Consider the following 24,528-nt stretch of genomic DNA (forward strand, 5'->3'; position numbering starts at 1 on the left):
GTTAACCCAAGAGTATTTTGTCACAATATCAAGAAGAGTAAAGCTTCAATGTCAAGAATAGATAGGAATATAGGGAATTATATATTTTTATTTAAAGACAGGACTCACATGTTTTCATTTCTAGTCTTTAAAACCTGTCTCTATCAGGGACGTGCAGAGAGGTTTAAAGGGGCGGGTGCTCAAAGTTAAAAAGGGGCACATTGAACCATGCTGAATAACAACAACACACATTCATCAAGAATCTAATATGGGAAGGGCAGGGCTGTGTTGATCTGAGACTGTAGACATTAAAAAGTCCACAGGAGAGATGGTAGCTGATTAAACAAGTTTCATGAGATAATAACAAAATGCAAAGATTGGTGACAGCGCTTGGAACCATAAGGCAACGAAAAACTGTGACATAAACTCGGCTCTGCCTGTGAATCACTCTTTGCTTCTCTTCTTCCTTCCTTCCCATCATTTCATATATCACTCTCCACTTGCTGTCTATCTGAGAACAAGGCACAACTTGCTATTGCAATAAACTATAATCTAATTATCCACACCTAACAACTCTTGCACTTAATCTATAATAAAATGATGACAGCAAAATGTTATAGCACTGCCTTTAGTAGCCTCACACAGCTCCTACTGTTTCCTCCTCATGTCCTTACCAGCCATGTCTGCACAATGTTATATCATGAGTAATATTTTTTTAAATCCAGCTAAATAAAACACACACATGCACACACAGTGACATTTTAGACCTTCTTCAGAATACTGTATATACTATGGGCATCCTTAAATTATTATTTATTACTAGAGCTACAATAATAAAGCAATGAGGAGGGGGAAGTAATAAATATGAAATAATGTATTTATGATGATTCCATTTGTTTCACTATCCACTCTGTGCAGGGCAAAGCTTATTACATTTTTAAACTGTAGCGATACAATCATTTTACTGCTGTAAAATCCAACTTTTGTCTTATTTAAAATATAAATCTAATATAATCTGCTTCTTAATGTATGTTCTTTAAAATACAGCGTGTGTTTTTTAATATATTATAATTATAATAATTATTATGTGGACATGCATATTAGATCGTTTTTTAGTGAAATATAATCCCTCCAGAAAGGCAGGAAATGCCCAGAAACTTACTTTAAAACTAAATATGTTCTAAATACTTTAAAACTAAATATGTTCTAAATACTTTAAAACTAAATATGTTCCCTAAAACGGTGACAGAGCTACAGACCCATGACAGCCTTACACAGGTAGCCAGCAGCTATGACCAGCACTACTTGTGCAGTTAATAAAAGGACAGGTAATGTTTGTCATGCTGTTGCACACACAGCACGCTCGTTTGTTTCAGTTCGTCAGTTGCAACAAGACAGCTTACCAACGTGTACGTAATAAGCTAATACTCCTGTGTGCTACACACTACAGTGTGCGCTGTACACCTACTTACTGGGTTTGTCGCATCAGTCTGTGTCTCTGAGTTAACTTGTGTTTCTCCTACAGCTCCGGACCGCAACAAATGCGCGTGCTCTTTGTGAGCTCGTTCCCGGCTCGTAACCAGCGCGTTCTGCCGTCGAGGGCGATCATTGGTTAAATGTGATCATGTGACTGATGCAAGCCAGATCCTTTTATTTAGCAAAACTATGATTAATAGTTAAATATTATTGTTGAGGGGCACAGACAGGACTCCGCACGCACGCACACACACATAAAATAAATAAATAAATAAATAAAAAAAATTTAAAAGTTGCCTCAACAAAAGGGCACTTTGGGCACTCATCAGGAAAGGGGCGGGTGCTCAAGCCCCTCTAGCCCCCCCCTGATCTCCTGCTATGCACCACAGACCAACTGCCCCGACGAGGAGAAGACAGAATTCTGGCGCGCCCTCGACGACCACCTGCAAACGATTAGCCCTGAGGAACACGTGGCGGTAGGCGGCGACCTAAATGGACATGTAGGCAAGGGGAGAGACGGATATCACCGATTCCATGGCGGCCAAGGATTTGGGACCAGAAACGACGAGGGTTGCCGGGTACTGGACTACGCAGAGGCCCACGATCTTGCCGTGACCAACACCTTCTTCAAAAAGAAGCCGGCACACCTCATCACGTACTCCAGCGGCGGCAGAGACACCCAAATCGACTACTGGCTAGTCACGAACGTAAAAGTCATACCATCAACCAATATTGGCCCTCAACATCGGCTACTTGTGATGGATCTCCGACTCAACCTTGGCCAACGACGACGAAGAACACCAACCACAACGGTGGAGAAGATCAAGTGGTGGCGCCTCCCTGAGGGATTCAATTTTTATCCATTCATGTACCAGCTACTGGCTTTTTGCTGTTATGTTCTCATATCGCGTGAGAGTTTATTTGCCAGGTGTCAGAAGTCTAATAATGAATAAAGTTCAGGATATGCTTAAAAACTCACCTCAGTATAGCCGTCATCAGAAGGAGGTGCGCTTCACTGACTCATCAACTTGTCTCAGGCTTTCCACAAAGTTTCACAGTTGACCTTAAAGTAAGATGCTGCAAGCTTACCTTGCAGTGTATTACTTTTCAAGGTCTAAAGACCTTAAAGTGCGCTATAGATTGAAGTGATTTGAACTGACAACAGGGCTAATTCAGCACTTCAAGTTAACATCAATAAAAGTTTTTAAATTTTACTCTGATTTCCGTTTGTTTTCATTGCCTGTGCTATCTGTTATTTAGTTCAAATTGTGGGTAGATAATGCTGTGCTGTCATGTGACCTGTTCTCTCATGTGTGCCTTTCTCTTGTTTTGTATGTATTTCTCGTTTGTTATTTATTCCTATTTTATTCCTGCAATTGGTATGGAATTCATTTTTTTTTTAAAATTGATCAGTGTTTTGAAATTAGATGTGATGAAGATGTGACCTTAATTTACAAAATCAACATCATGTTGGATTCAATGAGACATGAAACTAGTGCATGAAACAGGTCTCAGTAAATGTTCTCATAGACTGCAATACACTGCCCCCTGCTGGTCATTATAAAGTCTGCAGATGTCATTTGACATGAATGTCATATTTGTGAAACAAAATAAAGGACTCTGTAAAATAAATGAAAATCAAATATTTATATACAGAATATTTATGTACAAATGCTGAAAAAGACATTTGAACAAGATGCACACCCAGTAAAATTAAAAAAAAAAAGAAAAGTCAGTTTTATCATGTGACTATCATGCTGTCATTTCTGCACAATGCACTTTACACCAGATCAAAATAAAACACTGTGAGGTCGTTCTAACCGGAAGCCCAGAGAGCTTCGACAATGCAGCACAATGCCCTGAAGCATCAGCATCAAAATATACTTCAAGTACCAAAAAGTACTCATTGTGCAGAATGCCCTATTTTTGAATAGCTGGACATTTTAATTACTTTATCACCAGCTGTGACTACAGCTGATAATCAACCATGTTTCACAGGGATGTGACTACATTTAGAAATGTCACGCATTTTTAGGTATAAAGCAAAAGATGCAATGAAATAAATAAGCTATCACATATTAATCCAAATGAATTCACTGAAATACATCTGCACATTTCTGCAGCCTGACTTATTACACACGTGAACACAGTACACATTTGTTTACTGCAAGCTTGTTTCAGAGATGTGATGCAGTTAAATCTGTATGCGTCTGTTTCCTTGTAGTGTTAGTAGAGATGGTGAACCTGACACAATCCTGTGTTTAGTGTGAAGGAAACCAGTTAACAGCCGGTTTAGTAAAATTCTCTTGAACTCATGGAAAACTCATCGTCGTCTCGAAGTGAGCAGCTGAAGCGTCCCGTGTGATCAGAGGTCTGATCAGCTTGAGTGTTTCTGTTTTATGCTGCTTGATACTTCAGGTACTGCAGTTTGAGCAGGAAATACTGGACTGACTGGACCACATGTATCCGAGAGCTGCAGATACTTAAAAATCTTTAAATCGTTGTTACTGTGATCAGGGAAATTTAAACTTCTCACAAAATTTCAGTAAAAAGGGTTTGAAGCTCAAAGATTCAACAGCTACATCCGCTACACTTCTGAGAGTGTAACAGCTCGTAGATTAAGGCGGGTGGAGGCGAGTGCGTACCTGGCATTGGAGACGGTCTTTGTGAAGAAGCGTAGGTACTGGTAGATCTCCACGCTGTCGTGAATCTTCAGGATGTCGTCCTCTTTGTATTTGAACAGAGCCAGAGTGTATCTGAAGATCACCTGCAGCACAGACACGCATTTCATAACAAGACACTCACGCCACACAATTAATTGGAAATTTTGAGGAGGTGAGTCATAAAATTACTCTTTCAGTTGTGGTGCAGTTGGGCCCTTTACTCATTACAGCTCTGATCGATTTCCAATAAGCCACTTGGTTCCTCAGTTGCCAGATAATATTAACTTACTTGGTAGTTGAGCTTTAAGTTTAAATTAAACTTTTGGGTTGGATCTACGTGGCTGAAGCTGTTGTCAGCATTTATCCCTGTGTGGTATATATTTCTGTGTCTGAACTGTGATTTTATTTCCTGAGACAAACGATGTAAAAGCTGTGCTGCATTTGTCACATTGCAGAAACAAGCCCAAAGCCATTGTCCCGCTCATCGTCTGGATTTACGCTGCTTGTGGTAGACTGTGAGGTCGTTACTAGAATGATCTGCTTTCCCACTCCTATTTCATGTCACATGACAGTTCCCCATGCTTAGTAAACAATGTCTTATTACTCCTAAAATGTAAATAAAGACATCTAAAGGTGAAAACAAAATCTTTTTTGTTTCCATGGACACTACTGTGGTGCATTCAAGTGTTGTCTGCATTTCTGTCATGGTGTGTTCGGGTGTATGGTACCTTGGTACCCTCATACAGGAAGGCGTCCCACAGAGGCATCAGGATGTCGCTGGGCAGACTCTCCACAAAAACCACCAGGAAGCAGTTGAAGGTGACCAGAGAGACGTCAAGGTTGTGATCCTCAAAGTGAGATGCCAGGCGAGGAAGCTTCTCCGCCATGAAGTCCTTCAGCACGCGCTGGTCCGCCTGAGCACAAAGACTCACAGAGATCAGCCTCACTGATCACTAAAACAGATCACAGCAGGCAAGCAGGTGAGTGTGTCTGCTGACCTGAGAGGCCACCAGATTCTTGGTGTAGTAGTCCTGAGGCATGATGGCTTCCACGACTGCCACCAGACACCAGAAGGCGTCTTCGTCACTTTGGAGGACCAACAGAGCGAGGGCCGCTAACCTGTGGACATTGATGGAAGGTGACGTTGTGTCTGGAAGGCGGGTCCACATAAGAACTCAGATATAATATTTATATCTTTGTTCTAACCTGTTGAGTCCCTGGCAGTAGCCAATGGCAAGGTTGTGCCAGCCAGCAGGATGCTGCGGAGCTGCTGAAGGGCGGGGCTGGAGTCTGAAAGTAAGAGCTCGTTTAGACTCTATTCTGTGAACAGGCTTGCTCCCACGAATATGTGAATTCATCTGTAAAAGAGTTTAACTCTAATGCACCTGTTCCTCCTGCTCCCTGCTGCAGGGCGGCCTGTTGGACTACGAATGCCAGTGCGGAGCTAAGAAGATCAAAGAGGAGCTGTTGTTCTTGAACCTGCCAAAGTGAGTAACCTCAAATCGGTCCCCAAAGGCCTCAAACCACCACAGTTCAGTCGGTGTCAGTTTTGTTCATGTCATGTCCTCCTTGCGTCTTCCTTTGAGCCTCTCCTCTTTGTCTCATCTCTTTCAGTGTGCTGATCCTCCAGCTGAAGTGGTTTACGTTCACTCCATCGTTCACCGTGGAGAAGAAGAACAGCCCCATTGTTCTGACACAGCAGCTGGTGATCAGCCAGGACACAGCCTTTACTGAAGAGGTAAGGGAAAAGGCACACCGTTCATTTCAAGTATGGATGGAGCCCATTTCTAAGCTAACGGGTGGTGCCGCTGCCCTCTCCCAGTAAACTGCTCGCTATTTGTTGGTCAGCGTGATCAGTCGTTTGGGCTCCTCAGCTTACAGCGGTGAGTGGGTGCTTTCAGACACATGTGCTGAATGCAGGTCAGCTTTGAAAGTTTATGAGACGTTAATAAGTGCGCCTTCTCCTCTCAGGACATTACGTCTGTGACGGCGTTCACCAGATGAGCGGAAGAGACGACGTCACAGACAGCCGGCTCACGTACGATGACGAGTTGGTCTGCCAGACCACGTGTGAGTCTGTGTGTGAGCAGCGGCAGAGAACAGCTTACCTGCTATTCTATAAAAGACAGGTGACGTCTCCCAGCAAACAGTCAGCATGTCTGTGCAAATATTCAGTGTAACTTGTAGAAAAACCCTCACACTCAGTTTATTTGTGTTTTTCTTTTTCTATTTCTTACTTTCTTTGCCGCACTAGAAAGGCAGCAGAGTCGGGACTCAGATCTGCAGCAACACCTTCATTGTTATTGTTATTATTGTTGTTAGTACTGTTGTTGTTATGATTGATATTGTTACTGTTATGATCAGTTTTATTATTATTATCATTATTAATTTTTTAATACATTTGTTTATCTTTATTATTATTAGTAGTAATGTTGTTGTTTATGTTGTTATTGTTATTATTATTACTGGTATTTTTGACATTATTATTATTATTTTGTTGTTATTGTCATTATTAGTAGAAGTAGTATTAGTTATATCATTTTTATATCAGCCTGGAGTGAACAACATGAAAGCATGGATCCATCCTCCCTCACATTCACAATTCAGGCTGCTGGTGTAATCGTGCGGGGGATATTTTCCTGGTACACTTTGGGACCTTTAAATGCTACAGTCTGAGTATTGTTATGACCACAGTGTACCCTCTTCTGATGGCTGAAAGTAAAAGGGGGTCCAGTACCGGTTCCGGTACCAGGCCTACTGACAATTTAACATAATGTAAAATGGTAACATCGTAAACATAATGTTACCATTTAACATAATGTAAAATGGTAACATTGTAAACAGAATGTTACCATTTAACATAATGTAAAATGGTAACATTGTAAACAGAATGTTACCATTTAACATAATGTGAAATGGTAACATCGTAAACATAATGTTACAATTTAACATAATGTAAATGGTAACATTGTAAACATAATGTTACCATTTAACATAATGTGAAATGGTAACATTGTAAACAGAATGTTACCATTTAACATAATGTATAATGGTAACATTGTAAACAGAATGTTACCATTTAACATAATGTAAAATGGTAACATTGTAAACAGAATGTTACCATTTAACATAATGTGAAATGGTAACATTGTAAACAGAATGTTACCATTTAACATAATGTAAAATGGTAACATTGTAAACAGAATGTTACCATTTAACACAATGTGAAATGGTAACATTGTAAACAGAATGTTACCATTTAACATAATGTGAAATGGTAACATTGTAAACAGAATGTTACCATTTAACATAATGTGAAATGGTAACATTGTAAACAGAATGTTACCATTTAACATTATGTTAAATATAACTAACGGATTTACTTTACCAAATGGACCATCCCGGCCTTGCCGTATTGGTCTATTTGATTCACCTTTGTTTTTATTGTTTATTTTATTTTCACTTGCTACACATAGGACAGATATGACTGGGGGAAAGAAAGGGGAGAAAGAAAGAGGGAAAGAAAAACAGCAGGGAAGAGGAATGGTGATAAAGGGCAAAAAACAAAAACCAACAAAACAAACAGACAAAAAATATATATATCAGTCACTTCAACTCAAAGAAGTCCAGACGCTTTTCTTTCCAAGCTCCTTTGACTGACTGTTAGGACAACTTATTTATTGCAAGCATGCAGTACAAGAATAACTCGATGTTTCTGACTTTGCATTACGAATTGTTTACCCACTGACAAACATTTCAAATGAAATTAAATTAAAAAACAATTTGTGGTAACCTGATTTTAATTCAAAAAGAATCATTAACAACACTTCTTGTAATGGTGTCAAAATCAGCCCAACTTTTACTTTCAAATGCAAAAAGTAAAAGAAAATGAGCCAACATACTGGACACATATAATTGTCAATATAATTGTTTATAAACAATTATACTGTCATCATTGTTACAGATATGGAAACTTTATTAACAATTTGTCCAAGTAAAAAAATGCCCTGCTAATTGTTGGGGTTTTCTCTCCTCTAGCCCTTTCCTTTAAGCTCTTCTTTACATCCCCCCACCCCCACCTTTTCTTTTTTCTTAATAATATAACAATAAAAACAATTGGCTGCATTTTAAATGTGTCAGATCAATGTCTTTATTCAAGAATACAAGAAATGGTAATAGCTGCATGTGTGTTTGTGTGTGTGCATAATATGCATACTTTACTTGTTGGATCCAAATCCCACAAGGAATAAAATAAAACAAGAAGACAAATTATCCTTTCAAAAAAACAGAGATTGTGGATGCGTCTGGCTTTCATAACTGGATGCAGGATAATACTTAGGCACTGGAAGTCATCCAGCCCCTGTTCTCTCAGGGAATGGACTGAACAAATGTCTAAGATGGCATCATATGAACGGGTTATGTACAGAATTAAGGGGAGAGAAGACATTTTTGAGCAGGTCTGGGGTCCTTTTTTGGTGTACATCGACAATGTCTCCTAGATATTATGATAAATGTTCTTTTTGGGGGGGGGGGGGGGGGGGTTTCATGTGTCATTGGTATTTTTGTTGTTGTCTTTTTTTTTTTTTTTTTTTTTTTTTTTTTTTTTACTTTGAAAGTCAGTAGAGGGAAGAAATTGTCTTAATGTCATCAGAGGTCAAGGTTATGTTTTGTTTTTAGGCACCTGGGCCCTGTTTCAGGAAGCCGGTTTAGAAAACTCAGAGTGAAAAACGATACTCAGGGTTGAGTAACCCCGAACTGTCCAACTCGGAATATTCGGTTTCAGAAAGGCTGATAACAATTAGTTCAGTCAACGCGGAGTTGCTTTAACCCCAAGTGAAGCGCGCGGACGAGGATACATAAAGCTCTGATAAGCGGAGCACAGATTAAGCGAGTCACCATGGAGATGGAGGGAAAGAAGGCGCGGTCAATGTATTTCACAGCGCTTGAGGCCGAAATTCTGATGGCAGCATATGCCGATAACATGCAAATTCCGCGGAAAAAAGTAACACAGCCACAGCTGCAAAAGAAAGGGAGCATTCATGGCAAAACATAGCCGACAGAGTCAATGCGTGAGTGTTAATCTAAACATTGATCTAGGGATTTCCACCCATTTAACACGTTATTTTATCATATGTTATTTTATTTGTTATTTTATACATTTTATTTTGTGATGTGATGTGAGCGCAGGTGCAACCCAACAGGCCCCAAACGTTCCTGGCAGCAAGTAAAAATGAAATATAAAAATATAGTCCAAACAGGTAAGGTGTAATTGTATTATGAGCCATAGTGCTTGGTCTGTTTGTCCGATGTAAATCAATTGCAGTTAGAGGCTACATTAATTTTCTTTCTGTAAGCACTTATTGAAATTATCTGAGCACATTACAAGTACATATTTGCTTACTCTGTATGCTCAAATGTGACCCGTTATAGCCAACAGAAAAAAAGCGGAGGCCCGAAAAACAGGTGGGGGTCCTCCACCACTCACAGAGGCTGAGCAGTTGCCCTCAGCCAAAACAGTGGGCGCCCTGTGGCCGAAGGCATCTCTGCGGGGACATCCTCTGAGTCAATAACCCCGCAAGACACAAGTGCCCACATAAGAGGTAAATTCAAAATAATACATGATGTGCATACATCCTTTCTTCACAGTCACCTTTGCAGTGCTACTCATTCATTTGATAAACTCTTTACCATAATGGATTATTTTGTAGTGAAGTTATTTTCCTACTGATTTTGCCTTCCCTCAGTCTTGGTTGTCTTTGAGAGCATAATGACAATGAAGTGTAAGGTGATTGGTATGTTTGTTAATTGCCATTTGGTCCCTTGTAAGTTATAAGTGACCTGTATAAACCTCATATTCTATCAGTTGATGGTGATGGTGTACTGCATCTGGTGCAGCCTCCTGTTGAGCCAGACCAACATGCAGTTGTGAGTAATACTCCACAGATTATATGAGTGTACAGTAGAACAGCAATGTTGTTTATTTCTTTACTACAGGAAAATAATGAAGAAACATTGACAGCTGTTACAGAGGAGGAAGCAACAGAGACACTTTATGAGGTTTACATCTTTTAATACTTTGTGTACAGGAAATACAGGCGACCAATAAAGCCAGTTGAACAAAAAATCTGTTTATTCTTCTTTCAACATGTTGAGGTGATGGGTCAAAAGAAATGATTGTGACATATGGTGTCTCTGACTGCGCTTCCATCTTGTATGTCCGTGGGAGGGTCAGGATGTTCATGGTTTGGATCACTGCTGATGTTTGGTTCAGAAGGACAGTGTTCTCCTCTAATTGTGGCAATGTTGTGAAGAATCACACATGCCACAATAATGTCACATGCCCTTTCTGGGGTGACCCTGAGTCTTTGCAGGCACTGGAACCGGGCCTTAAGCATTCCGATAGCCATTTCAACTCTGGCTCTTGTCCTGCAATTAGCCAGATTATATCGCTGCTGTGGGCCCGGTTCAGGGTCAGGGTAAGGGGTAAGCAAATAGGGTAAACATGGATACCCCCTATTACCAAGCAAGTAGCCAGTGAACTCTCCTAAGACAGAAGGATACACTTCAGTTCAAATGTCCCTGAAGCAATTGGTCTTTATATATTTTACAGTATTCTCAACTCACCATGTCCAAATTTTGTGCTCAGTGTACATTCACGGAATATTTGTGAGTCATGGACAGAGCCTGGCCACTTGGCTTCCACATTTGTGATAATGTTGGCAGCATCACATATGATCTTCACAGTGCAGAGAACACAAATTAGCATCCATTACTATAATGAAATAATTTGTTAGTTTGAAATGCTACAGGGAACTATGTACCTGTACATTGATGCTGTGGAAAGACTTCCTGTTCACATAGTCTCCTTCATTTACTGAAGGAGCAATGATTGGAATGTGAGTGCCATCTATACAGCCAATCACGCCTGGGAACCGTGAAAATAAATGTAAAATTTAAGTAGTAGTTCAAATATCACCACATCATGAATTAAGTTTTGGTCATCCTGATACCTGCACATGCGTAATATATGGCCTGAGGATGTTATCCAAATAACTTAGAGATTGTGCTGAGAAACGGTAACGTTCGCACAGAAAATCATCAGGAAATGATAAAATGTCCAAACGCGCTCTAATCACTCTCTCCCGGCGGAGAGCTCTGCGGAGAATTTGGGCTTCACGATCTACTGGCTCTTCAAGGAAGGGGCACGCCATGTCTGACACTTCCTACTGTCAGGTTTCCGACAAAGGGGCGGAGACAGTCAGGGTTAGTTGTAGTAAACCTGCTAGGGGGCAGGTTAGCTTCACGGCGTGTGTCATCATAGTGACTCACTGAGGCTTCATCTGAACTCGCTTTGTGAAACCGAAAACCCGGCGTTTTCGTTAACTCAGGGTATACTTACTCAGTTTTTCCACTAAACCGGCTTCCTGAAACAGGGCCCTGGGTGTTTTGCCCCCATTACTTTTGTTTTTGCTGATGTTTCCCAGGAGGCGGTATATCATTTTGTTTCTCCTGGGTTTTTTTTTTTTTTTTTTTGTTTGTTTGTTTGTCTGTTTGTCTTAGTTACTGTTAGTCCTTATTTGTTGGTTGTTGTTAAGAAACGGACAGAGAACTGACAGTATGATTATTCCAGTTGTATATTTGTTAACGTTTCTGTCCATCCAAAATATGAATAAAAAAAACCCAAAAAAATAAAACAAGAAGACAAACAAAAACAAAACAAAAATATATTTCTCTCCCTTCCCAGGTCAGGTTCACAAAAGCATTGCAGCTCTTTATTCCTCTTGTACAGCTCCAGAGTCTGTCAGCCAAAAAGAAACTACTGAGGTTCCAACACCCAGTGTTTCTGTAAACACAGATGAAAATGAACAGTCATCCACATCTAAAAGATTTGTAGATTCGAGGGACCGGTATAATACATCTAGTACATCTTTGTTTAAACCTCAGAACACAAAAAGGGAACAAACCATTGTATACAGATTTAAAAGTGCGCAAAGCAACGAACAGTCACCCTCTGAAACAGCTGAGGTTATCACAACCATTGTTTCTTTAAATACACAGGAACAGTCACCCACCTCAAAAAGATTAGTATATTCAAGGGACCAGTGTATCTACTCTGGTCAAAAGAATCCATGCTTCGTACTGATGTCCACAATTCTTTTTTATTCCTCTCACAATCATGGAGCACTGTGAAAACTAGAAACGAGTAAAATAATATCAATAGCACATATGACATCCATCTCAGCCACTTATTTCTTTTCACAAGGTGCACAAGTGCTTAACAAATAACAGCATAATGTTTTTACCGTGTACGCCTTGTAAAACCAGTAGTAGAAAAGTTGTAGGTTCGTGCTCTTGTGGGGGAGACGTATGTTATCCACCACCTCGATAGCTAGCCGAGAGTTCGAGGGTCACTAGAGCCGCCGAGAACGCATGAACTACTTACGGTAGGACGTTTTGCCAAAGTAAGACGTTTTGTCAGAACACCGAGTCCTCAGGAGGATGCAGCCCATGAATTTGGACACGATCTCAGATGCACTTCTGGTGTTGTCATGGCAACCCACACAAACATTTCAGCGTCAGCTACAATGAGGCGGAGCCCTTACTGAAACACTGAGCTCAGGTAGAGTGAAAGACAACATTTTTCCGCATCCAAAACAGCAGCGCTGTTCCTGTGACCTCTAGTAAAGCCTCTACTTGGGAAAAGGGAGTCTTTCATCAAAGCATCCTGCAGAAGTTGAATAAAAATATGCAAATGTTTAAATGATGCAACTTAATGAAGGCTGACAGCAGTTGTACTATTTTACATTGCAGCGAACAGGGGTGACCATTATTTTCAACGTTTTTACAGAATTTTTCACATTGAAAGTGAAATAATATAAATAATGTCTCAATTAAATTGTGTTAATATTTAAAAATACAAAAACTACAGCTTTGTTCACAAGCCAATAAAAATGTACTTGGGCCAGTGGTAAATGAAAATAACACTTATTCAGCACCTGGTTGTTGCGGCTGCATCAGGACACCAGATGTTCAGCCTCCATCCTGTAGGCAGACTTATCCCCGTCTGAGAGGAGTCCAATAATGGTGGTGTCATCTGCAAGCTTAATTAATTTGACAGACTGGTGGTTGGAGGTGCGGCAGTTGGTGTACAGGGAGAAGGGCATAGAAGAAAGAACACAGCCCTGAGGGGAGCTCGTGCTGATGGTCCGGGAGTCCAAGACATTCTTCCCCAGCCTCACTGGTTGCTTCCTGTCCGTCAGGAAGTCAGTGATCCACCGGCAGATGGGATCAGGCACATTCATCTGGGAAAGCAATCCTTGAAGAAGGTCTGAAAGGATGGTGTTGAAGGTAGAGCTGAAGTCCACAAACAGGATCCTAGCATAGATTCTGCAGGACAAAGTGTAGGGCCATGTTGATGGCATCGTCTACAGACCTGTTGGCTCTGTATGCAAACTGCAGGGGGTCCAGGAGGGGGGCCGTGAGGGTCTTAAGATAGGAGAGAACCAGGCGCTCAAAAGACTTCCTGACCAGATGTCAGAGCCACAGGTCTGTAGTCTTTTCGTCCAGTGATCTTTGGCTTCTTGAAAGCTATATATGATATAAAAATTATATAAAAACTGTTAATCAGCAAAAGAAATGATATCATAGTTCTTATAAAGAAAGCCTCTATCAATCAAACACCAGCAGTGTAGCAATGTTGTTCACTTACACTGTATATAAAACACTGATTTTGGCTACATCCAGTTTTTACTGTATTATAAACATTTTTTACCATGAAGAGTAAAGTGTTTGGCATTTTTGTCATTGTTATTGAGCTCAGAGATCAGGCCCAGCCCAGTATCTACCTGGTTATGAGCAAGGAGCTGGAGGTGATAACTCAACAATAACCAGGCCATGCATGCATGGATGGATGCATGGATGGATCAGTTTGTAGGCTGTGTGTGGTCAGCAGCAGGCTGCTGGGTGTGGACCAAGAGGGAAAGCCCAGCATGTGAAACCCATCAGCAGAAGGCCAGAACAAAGGTGCACAGACAAACGCAGCCCAGACACTCAGGCAGGACGAGTAAAATAAATGGCAGCAAACACAGTATGATGTGGTAAAATGTGCTTTCTTTCACAAACAGATAGCACAAACAAGAATCACAAGAATCTCCTTTGTGGTTCTTGTTTTTCTTTTGAGTACATTAATAAAAAGTTGAAATAAAGTGGCAATAAAATTCATGCACTGAAGACCACACGAAACCCTAATTCACCCTACTACCTGTTGCCTTCACATTCCATTTGCATCCCTTGTCCACAGAATCAAAAATGACCCTTCTTCACTAAAGATCGAACATAAAGCAATTGCATTTTAAATGGAAGCCCATTTTGCATTAAGAAACACTATCAGCAATCAGAAATTGTGTATATCAGAGTTCTCTGTTTTTACTGTCCTGAAAACTGCATTAATTCAGTGGATGCGGTTAGGTTCAAAACAACGTAATATAAGAGGGCAACCAATTCAATCTAAGAGGGATCCAATTTTTATCCATTCATGTACCAGCTACTGGCTTTTTGCTGTTATGTTCTCATATCGCGTGAGAGTTTATTTGCCAGGTGTCAGAAGTCTAATAATGAATAAAGTTCAGGATATGCTTAAAAACTCACCTCAGTATAGCCGTCATCAGAAGGAAGTGCGCTTCACTGACTCATCAACTTGTCTCAGGCTTTCCACAAAGTTTCACAGTTGACCTTAAAGTAAGATGCTGCAAGCTTACCTTGCAGTGTATTACTTTTTAAGGTCTAAAGACCTTAAAGTGCGCTATAGATTGAAGTGATTTGAACTGACAACAGGGCTAATTCAGCACTTCAAGTTAACATCAATAAAAGTTTTTAAATTTATTCTGATTTCCGTTTGTTTTCATTGCCTGTGCTATCTGTTATTTAGTTCAAATTGTGGGTAGATAATGCTGTGCTGTCATGTGACCTGTTCTCTCATGTGTGCCTTTCTCTTGTTTTGTATGTATTTCTCGTTTGTTATTTATTCCTATTTTATTCCTGCAATTGGTATGGAATTCATTTTTTTTTTTAAATTGATCAGTGTTTTGAAATTAGATGTGATGAAGATGTGACCTTAATTTACAAAATCAACATCATGTTGGATTCAATGAGACATGAAACTAGTGCATGAAACAGGTCTCAGTAAATGTTCTCATAGACTGCAATACACTGCCCCCTGCTGGTCATTATAAAGTCTGCAGATGTCATTTGACATGAATGTCATATTTGTGAAACAAAATAAAGGACTCTGTAAAATAAATGAAAATCAAATATTTATATACAGAATATTTATGTACAAATGCTGAAAAAGACATTTGAACAAGATGCACACCCAGTAAAATTTAAAAAAAAAAAGAAAAGTCAGTTTTATCATGTGACTATCATGCTGTCATTTCTGCACAATGCACTTTACACCAGATCAAAATAAAACACTGTGAGGTCGTTCTAACCGGAAGCCCAGAGAGCTTCGACAATGCAGCACAATGCCCTGAAGCATCAGCATCAAAATATACTTCAAGTACCAAAAAGTACTCATTGTGCAGAATGCCCTATTTTTGAATAGCTGGACATTTTAATTACTTTATCACCAGCTGTGACTACAGCTGATAATCAACCATGTTTCATAGGGATGTGACTACATTTAGAAATGTCACGCATTTTTAGGTATAAAGCAAAAGATGCAATGAAATAAATAAGCTATCACATATTAATCCAAATGAATTCACTGAAATACATCTGCACATTTCTGCAGCCTGACTTATTACACACGTGAACACAGTACACATTTGTTTACTGCAAGCTTGTTTCAGAGATGTGATGCAGTTAAATCTGTATGCGTCTGTTTCCTTGTAGTGTTAGTAGAGATGGTGAACCTGACACAATCCTGTGTTTGGTGTGAAGGAAACCAGTTAACAGCCGGTTTAGTAAAATTCTCTTGAACTCATGGAAAACTCATCGTCGTCTCGAAGTGAGCAGCTGAAGCGTCCCGTGTGATCAGAGGTCCTCGTCGTCCTCGCTCACCATGACGTCGAGCTCTTTGTCTTTCCGTACGACGCTCTCGGTGATGAACTCCTTGTGCTGCTCCTCCAGCTCACGCAGCTCCGCCTGCAGGCGCTCCAGGTGGAGCACTCGCCTGTTCCTCAGCAGCCGGCTGGGGAGTGGGTTCATGTCGTTGAAGGCGATGCTGGTCAGCTTCCTGCATGGACACACGCAGGTGGAAAGGACTCGATCACCAACACAGAGGAACTGGAAACTGATCAGCTTGAGTGTTTCTGTTTTATGCTGCTTGATACTTCAGGTACTGCAGTTTGAGCAGGAAATACTGGACTGACTGGACCACATGTATCCGAGAGCTGCAGATACTTAAAAATCTTTAAATCGTTGTTACTGTGATCAGGGAAATTTAAACTTCTCACAAAATTTCAGTAAAAAGGGTTTGAAGCTCAAAGATTCAACAGCTACATCCGCTACACTTCTGAGAGTGTAACAGCTCGTAGATTAAGGCGGGTGGAGGCGAGTGCGTACCTGGCATTGGAGACGGTCTTTGTGAAGAAGCGTAGGTACTGGTAGATCTCCACGCTGTCGTGAATCTTCAGGATGTCGTCCTCTTTGTATTTGAACAGAGCCAGAGTGTATCTGAAGATCACCTGCAGCACAGACACGCATTTCATAACAGGACACTCACGCCACACAATTAATTGGAAACTTTGAGGAGGTGAGTCATAAAATTACTCTTTCAGTTGTGGTGCAGTTGGGCCCTTTACTCATTACAGCTCTGATCGATTTCCAATAAGCCACTTGGTTCCTCAGTTGCCAGATAATATTAACTTACTTGGTAGTTGAGCTTTAAGTTTAAATTAAACTTTTGGGTTGGATCTACGTGGCTGAAGCTGTTGTCAGCATTTATCCCTGTGTGGTATATATTTCTGTGTCTGAACTGTGATTTTATTTCCTGAGACAAACGATGTAAAAGCTGTGCTGCATTTGTCACATTGCAGAAACAAGCCCAAAGCCATTGTCCCGCTCATCGTCTGGATTTACGCTGCTTGTGGTAGACTGTGAGGTCGTTACTAGAATGATCTGCTTTCCCACTCCTATTTCATGTCACATGACAGTTCCCCATGCTTAGTAAACAATGTCTTATTACTCCTAAAATGTAAATAAAGACATCTAAAGGTGAAAACAAAATCATTTTTGTTTCCATGGACACTACTGTGGTGCATTCAAGTGTTGTCTGCATTTCTGTCATGGTGTGTTCGGGTGTATGGTACCTTGGTACCCTCATACAGGAAGGCGTCCCACAGAGGCATCAGGATGTCGCTGGGCAGACTCTCCACAAAAACCACCAGGAACCAGTTGAAGGTGACCAGAGAGACGTCAATGTTGTGATCCTCAAAGTGAGATGCCAGGCGAGGAAGCTTCTCCGCCATGAAGTCCTTCAGCACGCGCTGGTCCGCCTGAGCACAAAGACTCACAGAGATCACAGTCCACCAGATTCTTGGTGTAGTAGTCCTGAGGCATGATGGCTTCCACCACTGCCACCAGACACCAGAAGGCGTCTTCGTCACTTTGGAGGACCAGCAGAGCGAGGGCCGCTAACCTGTGGACATTCATGGAAGGTGAGGTTCTGCCTGGAAGGCGGGTCCACATAAGAACTCAGATATAAAATTTATACTTTTGTTCTGACCTGTTGAGTACCTGGCAGTAGCCAATGGCAGGGTTATGCCCGGAGAAGGCCAGAAGGATGCGGCGGAGCTGCTGGAGGGCAGGGCTGGAGGGCGGGGCTGGACGGCGAGGAGAAGTGCTGATTGGTCGTCAGGGTTCGGTGAAGGTCCAGCTGGACCTGCCTGGAGGCAGGATTAGGAGCTGTCCGACTCTTCTCACACAGCTGGAAACAGAACAGGATTACTGAGTGCTCGCCAGCATTCCCGACAGGAAGAAGGAGGAGCCACCTGTGCTCAGGTGCGGATAAAGCACTCTCTCTCTCTACAGCTGTACCTGCTGATAGCGTTGCGTGTGGCACTCTTGGCTTGTCAAAGTTCTGGCTCGGACCAAACAGCGCCACACTCTGCCGATACTCCCGAGGGACGCCTTCACGCACCAGAATTTTGAGCTCAGGTGAGATGATGAAGTCATCGTCGGACCTGCCTGCAAGGTACTGAACCCAGCGGCTCAGCAGGGAGTGCTCCAGACCCTCCTACAGAGACAATGATGTATGATATAAAAAGAGGATAACCATTATCTGTTAAGCATTATGTTACAATTTAACATAATATAAAATTGTAACATTGTAAACATAATGTTACAATTTTACATTATGTTACAGTTTAACATAAAGTAAAATTGTAACATTATGTTTACAATGTTACAATTTACAAATTGTAACATTGTAAACATGATGTTACAATTTTACTTTATGTAACAATTTAACATAATGTAAAATTGTAACATTGTAAACATAATGTTACAATTTTACTTTATGTTACAGTTTAACATCATATAAAATTGTAACATTATGTTTACAATGTTACAATTTACAAATTGTAAATTTACAAATTGTAACATGATGTTACAATTTTACATGATGTTAAATTGTAGCTGTTAAGGGTGGTGAGTTAGCGAACCTAGACGCGGACTTCTCGTTTAAGTTGAACAGTGTCTTTATTTACAGTGAAGCCAAAATCAATCCACAGTTATCCACAGTGCAAGTCCCTTCAGTGCTCCTCTCCCCGTCTCCCCTCGTGTGTCCACAAAACTCCCTAGAATCAGTGAAGTGTCCCCTTCCGTCTCTCCGTCTCGATCGCGTCCAGGCTTAGTAGGCAGCTCAGAGCGGCAGCACTTACGGGTCGGAGGTCTCCCGTTGCTACGCGACCGCGTAACAATCGCAGCGGAGAAAAAGCGGAGCGAGAGAGGAGAACAAAAAAACACACACACACACAGGTCGACCGGTCGGGGCACCGTCCGACTCTGACAGTAACATAATGTAAAATTGTATTATGTTTACAATGTTACAATCCCTACCCTCACCTATGGCCACGAGCTGTGGGTAGTGACCGAAAGAACGAGATCGCGTATACAAGCGGCAGAAATGAGCTTCCTCCGAAGGGTGGCTGGCCTCTCCCTTAGAGATAGGGTGAGAAGTTCGGCCGTCCGGGAGGGGCTCAGAGTAGAGCAGCTGCTGCTCCACATCGAAAGGAGCCAGCTGAGGTGGATCGGGCATCTGACAAGGATGCCCCCTGGGCGCCTCCTGGGTGAGGTGTTCCAGGCATGTCCCACCGGGAGGAGGCCCCGGGGCAGACCCAGGACACGCTGGAGAGATTATATCTCTCGGCTGGCCTGGGAACGCCTTGGTGTTCCCCCGGATAAGCTGGAGGAGGTGGCTGGGGAGAGGGAGGTCTGGGCCTCTTTGCTTAGGCTGCTGCCCCCGCGACCTCGGATAAAGCGGATGAAGATGGATGGATGGATGGATGGATGTTACAATTGTAAAATTGTAACATTATGTTTACAATGTTACAATTTCACATTATGTTAAATTGCAACATGATGTAAAATCGTAACATTAAGTTTACAATGTTACAATTGTAAATATAATTTACCCAATTAATTCTGTCATAACAGAAGTATGACTTCTCTGTGTTATTAATCCGTATTAATATCATAGGGAGATTAATATCCCTACAATATTAAGCATCAGACTTTATCAAATTTTCTAAAAACTTTTTTTGTTGGATAGTGTAGTGCAGCTGGATAGTGTAGTGGTAATACTACACATCTTTGGAGTCGCACGTTCGATTCCCACCAAGTATCCAGTAAGGGTCCTGGCTAGACCCCTCATGCTAACCAAAAATCCCTGGAATGGTGCGGCTACGTCTGCAGTCTCTCCGCTTGAATTTAGAGCTTGCTTGTTTGTTAAATGTATTATTTACTGTTTTTAGTTTACTCCATGATGGGGCTGGATATCGGGCGTCCTGCACCACCCATCCGGTCTGGAGCATAGCGAAACCATTTCTGCACTGTTTGAACGAAGGTGAACTCAGAAACTGCCCCCACCTGCTGAGTCAGGCCATCTAAGACAACAAAAACCCCCAAAAACAAACAAACAAAAAAACAGTAAAAAAGAGGGGTTCAATTAGAGTTCAAATATGAATAACCTCTCGCCAAAAGTCTTTAACAGCTAGAAAGCTGGCAAACTACTAAGCTGATCAACATGAAAGGCACAAGGTGGAAATCAGCAAACTGCTGCCTCACTTTGTTCACCTGTGCTCTATATTTCATGGTCCGGTTGGCTGCAGGACCAAACATTTGGCCTTACACCTTATTTCTTTATGTTTTGCTTCCAAGGTGCCAGACTTGTAGGTAACTTTTTACACTGACATGACCTCAGCAATAGTTTCCAGTCTTTCAACTTCCTTGGGCTTTGGCTGCTTTTTTACTCATTTTCAGTCCAGTTCTTCTACCTGACCATTTTCAGAGAACTCTAAGGAGCTTGGGGGAAAAAAGCAACCGGACTTCTTTAACTTTTTTGAAGACGTTTCGCTTCTCATCCCAGAAGCTTTTTCAGTTCACTGAAGCCTCATAAGAAAGTGACACAATGACATTTAGATAATAAAACTCGCCAAAAATGCACCTTAAGAGCACTGTCTCTTTAAATACCCTCTTTTGCTTGGTCTGCTCCTTATTTTTTCTCATTTTTTCTTACTTTGGAGGACCAGCAGAGCGAGGGCCGCTAACCTGTGGACATTCATGGAAGGTGACGTTGTGTCTGGAAGAACTCAGATATAATATTTATATTTTTGTTCTAACCTGTTGAGTCCCTGGCAGCAGCCAATGGCAAGGTTGTGCCAGCCAGCAGGATGCTGCGGAGCTGCTGAAGGGCGGGGCTGGAGTCTGAAAGTAAGAGCTCGTTTAGACTCTATTCTGTGAACAGGCTTGCTCCCACGAATATGTGAATTCATCTGTAAAAGAGTTTAACTCTAATGCACCTGTTACTCCTGCTCCCTGCTGCAGGGCGGCCTGTTGGACTACGAATGCCAGTGCGGAGCTAAGAAGATCAAAGAGGAGCTGTTGTTCTTGAACCTGCCAAAGTGAGTAACCTCAAATCGGTCCCCAAAGGCCTCAAACCACCACAGTTCAGTCGGTGTCAGTTTTGTTCATGTCATGTCCTCCTTGCGTCTTCCTTTGAGCCTCTCCTCTTTGTCTCATCTCTTTCAGTGTGCTGATCCTCCAGCTGAAGTGGTTTACGTTCACTCCATCATTCACCGTGGAGAAGAAGAACAGCCCCATTGTTCTGACACAGCAGCTGGTGATCAGCCAGGACACAGCCTTTACTGAAGAGGTAAGGGAAAAGGCACACCGTTCATTTCAAGTATGGATGGAGCCCATTTCTAAGCTAACGGGTGGTGCCGCTGCCCTCTCCCAGTAAACTGCTCGCTATTTGTTGGTCAGCGTGATCAGTCGTTTGGGCTCCTCAGCTTACAGCGGTGAGTGGGTGCTTTCAGACACATGTGCTGAATGCAGGTCAGCTTTGAAAGTTTATGAGACGTTAATAAGTGCGCCTTCTCCTCTCAGGACATTACGTCTGTGACGGCGTTCACCAGATGAGCGGAAGAGACGACGTCACAGACAGCCGGCTCACATACGATGACGAGTTGGTCTGCCAGACCACGTGTGAGTCTGTGTGTGAGCAGCGGCAGAGAACAGCTTACCTGCTATTCTGAGTCGGGACTCAGATCTGCAGCAACACCTTCATTGTTATTGTTATTATTGTTGTTAGTACTGTTGTTATTATGATTGATATTGTTACTGTTATGATCAGTTTTATTATTATTATTATCATTATTAATTTTTTATTACATTTGTTTATCTTTATTATTAGTAGTAGTAATGTTGTTGTTTATGTTGTTATTGTTATTATTATTACTGGTATTTTTGACATTATTATTATTATTTTGTTGTTATTGTCATTATTAGTAGAAGTAGTATTAGTTATATCATTTTTATATCAGCCTGGAGTGAACAACATGAAAGCATGGATCCATCCTCCCTCACATTCACAATTCAGGCTGCTGGTGTAATCGTGCGGGGGATATTTTCCTGGTACACTTTGGGACCTTTAAATGCTACAGTCTGAGTATTGTTATGACCACAGTGTACCCTCTTCTGATGGCTGAAAGTAAAAGGGGGTCCAGTACCGGTTCCGGTACCAGGCCTACTGACAATTTAACATAATGTAAAATGGTAACATCGTAAACATAATGTTACAATTTAACATAATGTAAATGGTAACATTGTAAACAGAATGTTACCATTTAACATAATGTGAAATGGTAACATTGTAAACAGAATGTTACCATTTAACATAATGTAAAATGGTAACATTGTAAACAGAATGTTACCATTTAACACAATGTGAAATGGTAACATTGTAAACAGAATGTTACCATTTAACACAATGTGAAATGGTAACATTGTAAACAGAATGTTACCATTTAACACAATGTGAAATGGTAACATTGTAAACAGAATGTTACCATTTAACATAATGTGAAATGGTAACATTGTAAACAGAATGTTACCATTTAACACAATGTGAAATGGTAACATTGTAAACAGAATGTTACCATTTAACACAATGTGAAATGGTAACATTGTAAACAGAATGTTACCATTTAACACAATGTGAAATGGTAACATTGTAAACAGAATGTTACCATTTAACACAATGTAAAATGGTAACATTGTAAACAGAATGTTACCATTTAACACAATGTAAAATGGTAACATTGTAAACAGAATGTTACCATTTAACACAATGTAAAATGGTAACATTGTAAACAGAATGTTACCATTTAACATAATGTGAAATATAACTAACGGATTTACTTTACCAAATGGACCATCCCGGCCTTGCCGTATTGGTCTATTTGATTCACCTTTGTTTTTCTTGTTTATTTTATTTTCACTTGCTACACATGGGACAGACATGACTGGGGGAAAGAAAGGGGAGAAAGAAAGAGGGAAAGAAAAACAGCAGGGAAGAGGAATGGTGATAAAGGGCAAAAAACAAAAACCAACAAAACAAATAGACAAAAAATATATATATCAGTCACTTCAACTCAAAGAAGTCCAGACGCTTTTCTTTCCAAGCTCCTTTGACTGACTGTTAGGACAACTTATTTATTGCAAGCATGCAGTACAAGAATAACTCGATGTTTCTGACTTTGCATTACGAATTGTTTACCCACTGACAAACATTTCAAATGAAATTAAATTAAAAAACAATTTGTGGTAACCTGATTTTAATTCAAAAAGAATCATTAACAACACTTCTTGTAATGGTGTCAAAATCAGCCCAACTTTTATTTTCAAATGCAAAAAGTAAAAGAAAATGAGCCAACATACTGGACACATATAATTGTCAATATAATTGTTTATAAACAATTATACTGTCATCATTGTTACAGATATGGAAACTTTATTAACAATTTGTCCAAGTAAAAAATGCCCTGCTAATTGTTGGGGTTTTCTCTCCTCTAGCCCTTTCCTTTAAGCTCTTCTTTACATCCCCCCACCCCCACCTTTTCTTTTTTCTTAATAATATAACAATAAAAACAATTGGCTGCATTTTAAATGTGTCAGATCAATGTCTTTATTCAAGAATACAAGAAATGGTAATAGCTGCATGTGTGTTTGTGTGTGTGCATAATATGCATACTTTACTTGTTGGATCCAAATCCCACAAGGAATCAATTAAAACAAGAAGACAAACAAAAACAAAACAAAAATATATTTCTCTCCCTTCCCAGGTCAGGTTCACAAAAGCATTGCAGCTCTTTATTCCTCTTGTACAGCTCCAGAGTCTGTCAGCCAAAAAGAAACTACTGAGGTTCCAACACCCAGTGTTTCTGTAAACACAGATGAAAATGAACAGTCATCCACATCTAAAAGATTTGTAGATTCGAGGGACCGGTATAATACATCTAGTACATCTTTGTTTAAACCTCAGAACACAAAAAGGGAACAAACCATTGTATACAGATTTAAAAGTGCGCAAAGCAACGAACAGTCACCCTCTGAAACAGCTGAGGTTATCACAACCATTGTTTCTGTAAATACACAGGAACAGTCACCCACCTCAAAAAGATTAGTATATTCAAGGGACCAGTGTATCTACTCTGGTCAAAAGAATCCATGCTTCGTACTGATGTCCACAATTCTTTTTTATTCCTCTCACAATCATGGAGCACTGTGAAAACTAGAAACGAGTAAAATAATATCAATAGCACATATGACATCCATCTCAGCCACTTATTTCTTTTCACAAGGTGCACAAGTGCTTAACAAATAACAGCATAATGTTTTTACCTTGTAC

At 40.8% G+C, this 24,528-nt stretch overlaps 1 long non-coding RNA gene and 1 pseudogene across 1 annotated transcript; one reads left to right on the forward strand and one right to left on the reverse strand.

The window, feature by feature from the left end:
- Positions 1-15,401: 15,401 nt before the first annotated feature.
- Positions 15,402-19,992, reverse strand: LOC112431617 (TBC1 domain family member 2A-like; annotated as a pseudogene).
- Positions 19,993-20,940: 948 nt separating this feature from the next.
- On the forward strand, positions 20,941-21,785 carry LOC143413641 (uncharacterized). Its single transcript, XR_013094263.1, has 3 exons — positions 20,941-21,050; positions 21,165-21,637; positions 21,726-21,785. It is a non-coding gene; the product is annotated as an uncharacterized LOC143413641 (long non-coding RNA).
- Positions 21,786-24,528: the final 2,743 nt, after the last annotated feature.

Source organism: Maylandia zebra, linkage group LG2, assembly GCF_041146795.1.
Source record: "Maylandia zebra isolate NMK-2024a linkage group LG2, Mzebra_GT3a, whole genome shotgun sequence".
Classification (NCBI taxonomy): Eukaryota; Metazoa; Chordata; class Actinopteri; order Cichliformes; family Cichlidae; genus Maylandia; species Maylandia zebra.